This window comes from Protopterus annectens, chromosome 7.part0, assembly GCF_019279795.1.
Source record: "Protopterus annectens isolate FY-2018-M chromosome 7.part0, PAN1.0, whole genome shotgun sequence".
In the NCBI taxonomy this organism is placed as follows: Eukaryota; Metazoa; Chordata; order Ceratodontiformes; family Protopteridae; genus Protopterus; species Protopterus annectens.
Genome location: NC_056739.1, coordinates 1,188,475,616 through 1,188,489,684, shown reverse-complemented (window position 1 = coordinate 1,188,489,684; position 14,069 = coordinate 1,188,475,616).

The window sequence follows — 14,069 nt, the reverse complement described above, 5'->3', positions numbered from 1 at the left end:
AAGACAAAAGTAGCATTGATCATTGAAATCGCCACACCTAGTGACTACAGTGTCTTGAGTACAGAGAGACACAAAGTCATAAAATACCTTGATCTGCAGGCAGAAATGAGAGCCATGTGGAAGAAAGATATCCAGACAGTTCCAATGCTAGTAGGAGCAACTGGTGTTATAAAAAAGAACTTACAATCATATTTAGATATGTTACCAATTCATGTAACACCATATGAATTGCAGAAGGAGTCATTACTGGGCACATTGTGGGTGCTGCGAAGAGCATTTTTGGCTAACATCAAAGAGTGAAACAATACTAATTTCATGAACTTTAATTGTACTTTGACTTAGGAATGGGGTCCATTCCTGTCATGGTATTAGAAACCCAAAAGACCTGGAGAAATCAAAACGACATATATGTAAATATTTTAATCTTCTGTTCCAACTATAATGGCATCCTCTACATCTGCAAGAAAAACCTTAGTACCAATATTTGTAAAACATTTACTGTTTATCAATGTAGCCAGTCTGGAGTTGAGCTGCCATAGACATTGGGTATTAATGTGGCAGTGGTCAGGAAGGGGTGGCAAAGAAACCATACTGAGACATTAAGTAGGGAATGATCACGTGCTGAATCAAGGCGGAGTCTAACGGAACACACACTGTACACTGAACATGCCGTCTGTCAGTTTTGTTTGTATCTGGCATATAAATGTTATGAAAGTAGGAATGCTAAAGAATACCTGTTCCACATCAGTCATCTATGCTGCTTCATGTAGGAACACAGTCACTTGGTATGCTTTTTTTTGTCAAGGGTACATGGTAGGCAGGGAAGCACTGTATGTGACAAATGTATGATGAAGATGAACCCTTTCATAGGGGTAAACATTCATTCTTGAATGAGAAATAGAAAAACTGAGCAAAATTTTATAAATAGCATGCCCAGGAAAACTAGACTAATGCAGCTGTGTCCTTAATACCCATTGCTGTTTAATGGTAATCGTACATGTCTGCCAGTGTGATGCATAGTCTATTAACTGTCAATGAAACCTCCCTAAATTCAAATTACAACCCCCACCTCTCACCAGACTAATGCTGTGAACAGACAAGAATGTCTAACTCCCTGGCACTCGACTTCTTTTGCAACTAAGCATGCTTTTTTTTAAGTTATGTAGAAAACATTCTAGAATAGTCTATGACATATACTAATTAAGAACATCAGCTTAGTCTGTAGCATCGTTGGTGAAAGCTACTTGATATTGTCTTGTGACCTGTCACATTCCTAATGACTATAGCTATGATAGGGGTTACTTAAATAGCTAGACAATCTATCACCATAAACGTCAGTACAGCTCCACTGCCCACTTCACTTATTGATCCTACCCATCTTCCCCGATCATGGTGCAGTGGCTTAACCATCAAATATACTTCATGATTGCATTATATTAGTAACATGACTGTTTAAAACAGGACATCAGTCAGTCTGATTGATTACAAGCCATTCAGAATTGATGGAATCACTGTTCTAGGTAGCATATGTCACATTAAACTGATAATATAATATTTGGGACAGGCATAATGTGACAATTTGCTTCCAGACATTATTGTAGTTAGATTTTATTGTTCCATACTGGGAGCTTTGCATTTGTTAGAAACTTCTGTATATCATTCCTTGTGCAGTCTATGTAGTGTTAATATGGAAACATGATCCATTGAAATATATTTGTCTGGGAATTTATTGGACAAGTATACAAAATGAACTGGCACCCCACCTAAGTGTCATGTTTAATCATAGCCTCACCTCAGGCTTCGTGCCCACTGAGTGGTGCACAGCTACAGTTATCCTGCTCCACAAGGGAGGATCCACCTTGGATCCCGGGAACTACCATCCCATCAGTCTGACAAGCCTGATCTGCAAGGGCATGAAACGCATTATCATGGAACGTATAAACAAAGACAAGACACTGGCAACCTCCAGACACTGGACCCCACCCAGTTTGTGTTTGTGAAGGGCCGATCTTGTCTCCTGAATCTGATTGACTTCTTCGAATCAGTCTCTAGAGCTGTGGACGAGGGTAAGGAGGTCCACACAGTCTATCTCTGGAATCATAGATAAACTTACTAATCTGGGCATAAATCCATATGTCACCCGATGGGTTGCCAACTGGCTTACTGACAGAACCCAGACTGTAAAAGTAGCCGACTCCAAATCTAGCTCCAGTCAAGTGACAAGTGGAGTACCTCAGGGTTCAGTCCTGGGACCACTCTTGTTTGGCATCTACTTCTCTGAAGTACAGGCCAACACTAAGGGACTCTGGCTAACAAAGTTTGCAGATGACTGCAAACTGGGAGCCATTAATGAATCCCCAAATGATGTGGATATTCTACAAAAGGGCCTTACAGAAACAGATGCCTGGTGCCAGAGCCATGGGCACAAGCTTAATGCCAAGAAATGTATAGTCATCCCTTTTGGAAAAAAACATGTACCCATGAACTATCACATAGGTGGCAGGATACTAAACATCAAAAGTGTGATGAGAGACTTAGGGACACAAGTGGACAGTCATCTCACTTTCGATAACCACATCGCCACAACAGTCAGGAAATCCTTCTATGTGGCACACCTCATCACTAAGGGCTTTTCATCCAGAAAAAAGGAGGTCATTGTCCCACTGTACTCATCCTTCATTAGACCGATTATAGAGTATAATGCCCCATTTGGTATGTACCTCACAAGACATCTGCAACACCTGGAAAGGCCACAGAAATACCTCACTAAAAGAATCACGGGTCTAAAGCAGATGCCATATGCTGACCAACTAAAAAAACTCCAGCTATACTCTGTGGCATATCATCTACTCAGAGGCGATCTCTGCTTAACATACAAGGCCATGTCAAACCCTGAGCTGTTGGACATGCTCCACTTAAAGAAATCCCAATCCCTCAGAGCCACATGCTCCAGGGATCTAAACCTTATCATCACAATGAACAAAACATGCTGGAGGGATAGGTTCCTGACCCAGAGACTCCCCATACTCTGGAATAGATTGCCCATACATGTCAAGCAGAGCACCTCATTGGCCCTCTTCAAAAGGAACCTTGATGATTGGATGGAAGATAGGAAATTCACCCCGGGGATCATGTCAGTCTCCCTGCTAGACAGGGGCCCAGAGAAGTAAATATTGTGGGAAAAAAATTCCAGGGAATTGTTATGGCTAGGCTTGCATAGGCCTTAGGGCCAATAGCCTAGTACCAACCTATGAACCTATGAATAAATGATGGCAAAAAAGTTACATTTCTTCTTCTGGTCTTTCTTTCACCCTCCTCCTATCCTGCCTTAAACACTGACTACTTTTTTTACTGACATTCCACTGCATACATGAAAGCTTCATCAGACTGGCATTCTACATGTTCCACCAGTAATGTTTCACTATACACCACTCTTTCCATGAAGAAATATTTCCTGATGCCGAGATTAAAGTTGGTGGCTTCAGTCTGGCAGTTTTGTTTCTTCTTCCTTTTCCTTATCTTCCTTCTTCGGGTTTACACAGATCCACACTGCACTATTACTATTTAATAAACCTATATAATTACTATTTTATATACACATATAATGTCATCCACTGTAAAGAAATTTAGTTATACAAGCCTCTATTTAGTCTTCCTCTTCTAATTCCCTCAAAGTTCTTGAAGTTTTCATTTCTACATTCTCAGCTGGTTTTATTGAATCTCTCCCCTGTAAACTACACTCATATGATCCTGTTCCTCCATATATTTATGTCAGGGTAACCTTCTTACGCATATAATGGGCATTTATTCACTGATTTGCTTTAAATAATACAACCATTTGGAGGCTGTACAGCCTCAAGGTAAGAAAATAAAGATGTTAATTTTAAAGAACTAGACTGCAGGACAGCTATGGTTCATTGAAAATTGACATGAGTTAACTGAATACTGTGTCATCTCTTTTCCTTTATTTCTTCTTTTCTAGATCATCTCCTGCTTTATTTGAGTTCTTCATATCATATAAAGGGTTAAACATTAGTAATCTACTAAGTGATAATTAATAAAATGATGGCTAGTGTGACACCCTGCCACTGGACCAGTAATCAAGCAGCTTCAATCCTCACCACTGGCACCAGTGGGGGACGTACACTGAGAGGATGACACAGTACACACACAGTATTACCAGATGCAGCTTTCTGCATCAAGTAAAATTTCACTTAAGAGCACATAGAGACCACAATTATTCCAGGGCTGGTTTCTCCCTCTTTCTCCAGATCCCCAATAAGACTCCCCACTGGCACAGCCATAGAGTTGAGATCTCAGCTGAGTGGCCATGCCAAGACCTCCAGCACCATCTCTGTCTAACCAGTGCTTCATGTCCCTACCCAAGTAGCTGACACACACCCTCTTTGAGGTTTGATTTATACACACACACACCCCTGGGAAAGACTGGCACAGGTTTATTAGCTATGTCCCCTTTCACCCATACAATAAGGTAGTTATTACTGTCACCAGACAGCTCTATATCCGCTACTTTAAGACCCTTAACAAAGGGTGTCCAATCTTACAGTGTAATGGTACTATCAATACAAATGATAGTTTGACCAAGAGCAAGGCTATTAGGAGTGGCCTACAGTGTCATCAAAAAATATGCAAGTGCTCTCAGATCTTAAATATCTCTAGACAGATCAGCCACAATGAAATGTTTAAATATATTTGATAATAAATAATAAAAGAACAAAACAATACTAAATATATATTTACAGTGACATCCATGGTTCAAAATCACAGGAAATATTTAAAACAACATTGCAGGAGAGTCTCAAATAAATGAAGAAAAAATATCTAAACTAAGCTTTGCTATATTCCTGACTATATCTAAGAGAGTTACTATTTCCTAGAAACTTACTTGCAGTGCAAGGTATATGTGGTGAATGAATCTTCTCTAGTTGTTCTTGTCAGGTCAAAGACAGAATGCAGAATGTTGTGTGTGTCTCTCTCTCTCTCTCTCTCTCTCTGTCTCTCTCTCTCTCTCAGACAGTTCTCAAATTAATATCTCAAATATTACCACCGGGCTAGCTTGCAGAATGACACCATTTCTTGTCATCTGACTTTTAGTCCCCAGGCCCAAATGAACCATTGATGGCAGCTGGTAGCATTTAGCATCTACCTGTAAAAATACATAGACAAGGGCTTTTCCTCAGATCTTTGGCAAATGCTGGAAGTCATAAAATAATAAAACACTTCCAAGACAATACAGAAAGCTCCCAAGTTTTAGACATTGTGTCTCCATGCTGCATTGAAACTGAAAGATAGCATCTTTTTAAGGCCTAGGCATAAAGTAATGTAATTTAAGTTATTTTTCTGAAGTTTGCTAGACTGAAGTTAACCTCCTGTATTTCAGTTTCCACAGTTAAAATAAATACATTTAAACAGTTACAATAGTTCATATACATTTTTGTTCTATTCCAGTAGGGCACACTGTGGTTACATCTTTAAGCTCAGTACTTTACAAAAGATTTTCAACACACACTTCCGTACTAGCAGTTTGATATACACATGACATACAGTTCTAATACATTTGTAACACAATCATCTTATATAGATCATGCTGATATTCACAAATGACATTATTATTTACAAAATTCCAGCTAGCTGTGCTGGCAGTATCTCCCTTTGTCACAGTTGGGATTCAGCACTTGGTTAATAACAGTTATTTATGGTGCTCTTTTTTTGAAAAGCACTACATTTACATATGTATGTAGAATCAGCATTGCTTTTCTTCTCCCTTCCTCCGACATCTAGTCTGCTTGGCCTACATACTGAACAATATTTTTCAGCCTCGTAGCTTTTTGGATCCACTCTTTTCACTAACTTATTTTAACAAATCACAAAGAAGTCAACGTATTCTTAAATATCAGGTAAATAGCTAACACATAACTCACTCTAAATAAGTATCACAAAACAATAAAAACCACTATTAGTTCTTAATTCCAAGTGACATATCCTACATCTACTAATGCAGAGTCACAGCTCTTCAAGGTATATAGCAGGCAAGTAATTAACATAATCCATTACATATCACACACAAAATTGTTTAGCTCTTGCCTTGGATTCCATTGCAGAATTTAAAGAAGCTGAAAAAAAATAAGACAGAAATAAGGAAATATAAAATAAAATAAACATAAATGTAAATCTGTTCACAAATAAGTGCAACATTTTCTCACATCTTACCTTAAATGATGACTTAAAAAATCTTAGGGGTACAAATACAAAACATCATTAAAATAAATAAAATGTGAAGCATAAATGAATGCAAACAAATGCTAGCACATGTGTTATGAGGAAAAACTAGTCTATATAAAGTTGTACTCTTTCAGTGTCAGGTACAGAATTCCAAACTAATAAAAGCTGATTTGGTTCTCAAATTTAAAATCCCACAGTAAACAGTGCCAGCAATATTAACAAAAGCAAAAGTAAAACCCTACTCTAACAGGTATCCGACCTAGAAATAAACAAAATAAGATATACCCTGGGCTTCATTAATGCCTATAGTAAATGAACACTAAGTGTACACCATTTTGAGTGAACAGACAACACAAGCATTACTTATACCTTATCCTCCTAATTTCAGTTATCCTACTGATTTTCTTGCAGCCTTAAATATCAAAGGAGATTAATAAAGGTTACAACTAAGTATAGACTACATGTACACTTACTGCAATCTTTCTGAGTGACTAGAAATCAAAAATAAATAAAAAGTGGTAGAGATGTTTTTGAATACAGATTGCATGTACACAGTGTAAGTGTAGGAGTTAATGAATCTGGTATAATGCTGTATGTTATTTTAAACCACCTTTTTTCAGAATTTATGCATTACCTGTAAGTCAGAAATTAAATATGCAAAGCTTACAAATCTGACTCAATGTACTATCAGCTAGTTGTCCAAACACCAGATATCTGAATGAACGCTAAGTTGTACATCAATAAATCTAAAGAGTAAACAAACCATTAGGATATAAAAAATAATAAAAATAGCTAAACGTAATAAGTAAAAAAATATCAAACAAATGTAATATCTCTTAGTTGAAATAACAGTACAAGACCAGTTTCTTCCTCTCCTCTTCTTGACTGACATTTCACAGATTTAAATGTGAAAAGCTCATTCAAAAGAAATAAACTAAATTATAAAACAAGTTTAATGTATCTAACTGAACCTATAGTACAAAAAATTATAGTTTCTTACTTTGCTGTTCCTGACTGACATTTTACAGATGTAAATGTGATAAGATTGGTCAAAGTGAACAAATTAAATTATCAAAAGCATTTAATGTACCTCAATTGAAGTTATAGCACAAAACCATAATTTCTTCCTTTCCTCTAACTGGCTGACATTTTGCAGATATAAATGTGATAACAGCAGTCACTCTTTTAATCTGGCTTCCAATTAATGTGAAGGAATATGTTATACCGGGACATGTCTGTATCAAGTGATCAAAGTTTTAATCTTTGGAACCACATCTGAGGCATGTGCTGGATACACATTTACGTAATTATTTCTTTATTTTCATGATCAGGTTAGCACTACTAGGTAGAGACATCTTTCAGAAGGGATCCAGGGGGAAAAACTTCTAGCCAGTGCAGCCATGAAAAGTGTCCTTGGTCATATGCCACACTATCAGTGCCATCGTAAAACATACACATTATACAGTAACTTCTTTGGCACATGACCAGACATTTACAGAGACTTATGCATACACACAGCATATTTTAACAAAGTGTCCTTGTACAACATCAAGCTAGTAGAATCAACAAAAAATGCAAGTGTTTACAATGCAATATAAATGATGGAGAGACCCACATTAATGGCAGTATGAATAAGAGCAAAATAATCCTCATATTATTTAACCATGCATTCAGCACTTTCAGTCTGTTGTGAATTTATTCTGGTGTATGTTGAGCAGTAATACAGTGAGATAGATATATCGATTTTATGAGCTAATGCAGAGCATCACAGAGATAGCAGCCATTAGTAAATGCTTAAAGCAATACGAGAGAGAGAGAGAGAGAGAGAGAGTGAACAGCACTTAATATCTAGATTGTGTAGAACACAGCACCATTAATGGATATGAAAATCTATCTCAGGGGATACTGATGCAGAAAATATTAATGGCTACATACAACAGCTGCAAGAGATCAGTTGCTTCACATGTGATTGCACACTGGCAAATTGATGCGCTGGTACAAAAATTCTGACCATGTTCTAAAATTCATGTGGCCTCATATTCACCTAATGGTGGGGACTAGATTTCAACACTTAGAAGGAACAAGTCTAGGTGATTTGTCCCCTATTAAAGATATAGATTTTTTGTATCACTAGCTGCTAGACAGATGTTGATCATAAGTTCCTTCTTGGCTTATGCCATACAACTGAGTTAGACAAGTCTGGAAGTCTCAGCTGCTATTTTTGTACAGTAGGTTATGACCAGACGTAAGACGTTGGCATACAATGATCCTATAATTGTATTTGTCAGGCACATCTATCCTAATTTCTGTTGTGCATCACAATGATGTTAAGTTGCACACATCGTAGCAGCGATCTTTAAGTATTCTATTATAGGTCATCACAAATTTCTGCTGAGGTTTACTTTTACGTTCTACTAAGACCAAAACAGTAGTTACATATCATTACTTCTCTTGCTTCTGAACTTCATGTTTTTGATGTCAGCTGGCATTTTATCCACTATAAGACTCCAAGTTTATAATTTGCTGCCCAATGATTTAATCAATATGGTTTTAACGTTTAAGTTGCACTCAGTTACAGGGCTCAGATATTTCCAAGATGTCTATGCCTAAAGGTCCAGATGCAGCCAAAGCTTATATGTGGTCCTTCTTCTTGCTGTTCTCCGCTGCTTGCTTACACAAATACATGATCTTAGCTTTTGTTATTTTTTCATTAACAACAAATCCACTATGTTTAAGCCAGAATAACAGCTTATTAAATAAATCCTGGAGAGTCTTTGCAAATGTCTGGATACTGTCCTTTTTACAAGCATCATAGAAGAGTTTCTCAGGCAGTGGACATTATGAAAACACACTTGCAGTCTGAACCCCTGTTCAGGTCCGTTATGCATACCTATGACCTGTCAGCCATAATGAAATTGATTGCTCACATTTAATTGTAATGAAGGAAAATGGGATGCATACATGAACTGAGGGTAAACATAAAGCAAAGTTCATCTGCCAACATTGATGTTATAATAAGTGAGAGTCCAATTTTCTTTGGGTTTGGTATAATGGTTAAGGGGTTTACCCCACAGTGACAAGGTGCATGGTTTGATTCTCACCTTGAAAAGGAAATTGGCTAGGCTTAAAATGGCCAACAAGGACAACTAGCCTACTACTTACCAATGAACCTATGAACTTATTTGTTAAGAATTTACATCACATTTGCTCTACACCCCTACATCTTTCAGTAGAAGACTGCAAAACATGAAATAATGTGTTAATGTAATGCACATGCCTGCCATGCACAAGGGACAAGTTCTGATCCTGATCATCAGCCAATACCTGTAGGGAGTTTGCATGTTTTCCATGTGGCTCTTTGGGGGTTCCTCCAATCTTCCAAAAACAGGTTAAGAATTTCTACCTCAAGCACACCCAAGTATGGAGTTATGGCCAGCAACATGGACTCCAGATGGTATCCTATAGGGGGAAGAATTGTATAGAGCAACCTCATTGGGCATTAACTGTGGTGTGCAATATCTCCTAGACATCAGACTACAGAACACAGACTGTGCAGCAGGTTAAGGCTAACTACTCTGTGGTGTAATAATTGGCTCTAGGTGATTCAGTCAAGTTGACTAATGTTGTCAAAAAATGGGAATGGGTATTTGCCAGTAATAAGTGAGTTGAGAACCCGACCTCTACACCAGGAACCCATGTTAATGGTGAGAGGGATGTATGTGCCCCTATTGGCCAGTGTGTGTCCCACCATAATTCCCATCAGCCCTAGGTCAATAGGTTACTGGCTGGCCAGTTTCCAGTTGCCCAGCTTGAATTACTGGGGATAGCTGTTTTGATTGAAAGCTAGATGTAAAACCAGTCAACCTGTCAAACATAAACTAAAGATTGCTACAATCAATATAGGTTCACTGACAGGATGCAGCTTGGAAGTGGATGACATGATGGTAAGGAAGAGCCTAGACATCCAATGTATCCAGGAGACAAGATGGAAGGCCAGTGCAGCAAAGCCACTTGGCTTGGGATCCACAGTCTACCACTCAGAAGAAGGACAGTCTGGAAATGGAGTGTGAATTGTGGTGAGGGAGAGGCTTCAGAAGACAGTGAGGCATGTCATCAGAATTAATGATAGAGTCATGGCACTCAGACTTCAGTATAAACCTAGAGCACCACTATTCATAATCTCAGCCTATGTCTCACAGCAGTGTTGTGATAGTGAAGAAAAGATGTATTCAGACAGCAGTTGCAGGATCTTCTAGAAAAATCAGGACAACATGAACTGCTGTTAATAATGGGTGACCTGAATGCACATATTGGGACAGAACAGAATATAAGGATTGCCTGGGTCCATGTTGGTGGGGCAACAGGAATAATGAAGGAGAAGCTGTTCTACACTTTGGTCTGGCAAATGGTTCATAGATTAGGTTCATAGATTAGCACTAGGCTAACTGACCTTGTGAGCCATTTTAAGTCTAGCCAATTATCCCTTGTGAGACTCAATCCATGCACCTTATGTTTGTAAGGCAAACACCTTAACCATTAGGCCACCCTCCTAACCCTGATAGTGGCAAACACGTGGTTCAGAAAGAGACAGTCCCAAGATCACATACAAGAGTGGCCAACATGCAACTTAGGTAGACTTCCTCCTAGAAAGGAAAGAGCACTGGGATAGAATCAGTGATTGTAAATTCATCCCATTTGAAACAGTTGGCCCATACCATAAACCACTGGTCATCACAATCTGCTGCAAACAGAGGTCAAATAATGCTCTAAGGTCAACAGAAACAAGGCAGAAGACCTGGAATGTGACTGTAAAGAAAGCACAAAAGTTCAAAGAATTACTCAGAGTTTAAAATGATTTTTCCTTAATAACTCTTATTACATCAGTAAAGGTTATATGCATTGCTCATATAGTTGCACTGATTCAATAAATAAATCATAGCATTGTAGAGAATTCATTCAGTCCCCTCCTCTCTCAACACAACCATCAGCACTACCATCAAACACCTGACTACCCCACTTTTTTCCTTATTTACTCCACAGTAGATCAAGAATTTCACCTATATTGCACTAATCATTCCCACTGTTCATCTAATTCTACCTCTACCAGGTTTTTTCACTTCTGGTTATTTTTTGTTTTATAGATTAACCTTGCCTATTTTCTCAGTCAATTTCCAAGTATTAGCTAGCTCTACTGTACCCAAAATGCCAGGTAATATAGTTCCATCATTACGTCAGGGTGGAGCAGCCTCAAGCCCCACATAAACGTAGCTCACCCTTAATTCACATCCTACAGGCCTGTTCTAATCCACCAGTACCTTATGTCAAAACCTACTACCTCCATACATTGATACAATTATGTATATGTGCACCCATGGGCCTAGTTCAGTAGACCGAAATACCACTTACCCAAAACCCATATAACTGAGATGTAAAAGCCGACAGCACGAGAGCACCGATGTCCCACAACACCGACTTACCACTCTAGGTAAGTAAATTCTTGGTCATCCTTAAAAACAAACAAACAAAACTGAACAAAACCAAACCCACCAATGTGGGGGGCTTTGTCCCCAACACCCCCCTAATTAAATATGCCAATTCCGAGATCGCATTACTGCAGGGTAAGGGGCAAAGTCTGACAGGATGGCCAAGCATTTACTTACCTGGGGTGGTGAGTTGGTGTTCTCATACTGTCAGCTTTTTCTTCTCGGTTGTCTGAATTTTGGGTAAGTGGTATTTCGGTCTACTGAAGTAAACCCACACCCACACATCTGTACATCTTGGACAGTCATTCACATGAGTTGCCTCCCCCTTTCCAAAGCTTGATTAAACTTTTACACTACCTATGCAATACGCCCAACTGTATATCTCACACTGGCACTACACCCTTCAGCTTTCAACATTCTTCTCACAACTCTACCTAAAATGCTCCATATTCTGTTTCACATTCTTATTATCCCATCTTAACTGTAGACATCTTTAGTCTACCCTGTAATGCCTTATGTCCAAGTGTAATTTTCAATAAGTCCTGCACAGTCTATCTTTCCTCTTTCCTCATCCATTCCACCCATGGAATTTAACTTTCCACTGGAAAATCTCCACTTTCATGTATCATCATTTCAACACATCTTCCTCATGCTTTTTCCACTTGAACATTTTAACATTTTTTTATTCTGGTCTATATTACGACGTCAAAATGCCATAACAGCGAACACCTGAATACTTACAGGGCAAAGATGTAGTTGGCCAACTGCCCAATTCTGCCCTTTTCTCCACTGTAGTGCGATCTTGGAGTTGGTATATTTAGTTAGGGGGTGTGGATGGTGCAGCCCCCCCCACATGGGGGGGGTTGTTTTAGATAAATTTAGTTCCGTTGGGTTGCGGGGCAAGTATTTGTTTGCCTTTTAAGTATTTAGCAACTCGCGGAAATGCATTTCGCTGCATACTTGCTGATGTTTAGGTGTTCGCTGTTACAGCGTTTCAACATCGTAATATAGACCTTTTTATTTCTGCATTTGTAATCTCTTGTCAGTGTTAAAAAATCTTTAATTACATAATCTCCCTCCTCAGAAATTACTGCTGCATGATGCACCCTATAAAGGCATTCATTCCTCTATTTTTCTGCCTGTAAACCCTTCTTCTTATAATAACCCTATCATTCACCCACAGGACACCCCCTTATCTGTCTTCCATACTCAGTCCCCTAACTTTTACTTTAACAGATTCCACTTCAATTGCCTTTCACTATTATATCTTTCCATCACCCTCAGTGTCTTCTACCAGGCCCACTCCTCCCCTCACCATGTTTTCTCGCTATTTTCTCATAGACCCACTTAGAAGTATTCAAAGTCCAGCCCTCAACACTTAACTGAAAAAATCTACCAATTCTAATCTGCAACCTCCTACCATTGCTCATACACTGGTCACACACCCATTGTACCTTGCCCCCTGCCCCTTGTTGCCAGGCCCCAGTAATAGACGTCTTGTTAGGTATAAGAAAATTGGTATGGTCGTCATCTAAACTACTTTTATGAACCCAAGAAAGCATTTCACCACCACTCTGGCCACCAACATTTCAATTTTCCCACCATTTCCTTCAGATTAACCTCTAACATCTCTTTAATCTGAAGCAACACTTTCAATTCCTGTTATCTTCCTCCATTACTGGCAGCATTACCATATTCAAACTAATCCTGCCCTTCCCTGCAAGTACAAATTAATTCTTAGGTTGAGATACAGCTCCTGCCTCTACCACATATTGTGTATATAGTACAAGAACTTTTAGCAGAACCTCTTTAGCATTCTTAAGCAAGATTATACAATCATCTACAAAATAGATTGAATGAACTTCTTGTCCACTCCTCCCTGAGCTCTGTTAAGCAATCCCAAATCTACCTCATGAAAATGTCTGTAACTAATAATAATAATAATAAACAGCAAGACAGGGGACAACACTGTCTCATAATCTCCCCACTACACTTCTCTCATCTTGACACCATTCGCTTCCCTGGTTAGTCTGGGTTCCCTGTAAAATACCTTTATGTCTCTAATAAAATACATCTACAAATTCACCAACTAAAGCACTTCCAAGTCTTCTAAATCAGAAGCTTTTTTAATATCAAACAGGACCATCCCACACTCCCCACGTTACTCCATCTTCACAAAGTCCATAAACCCACCATGTTATGCCTAAGATCAATTGATATTACTCCCACCCTGAATTCAGCCTTTCCTTGTTCCAGTAGCTTTCCAGATACTTACTTCAATCCAGCTGACAACACCCTTGACAATATTTTAACATCTGCATTAATCAATATATTGGCTTATTA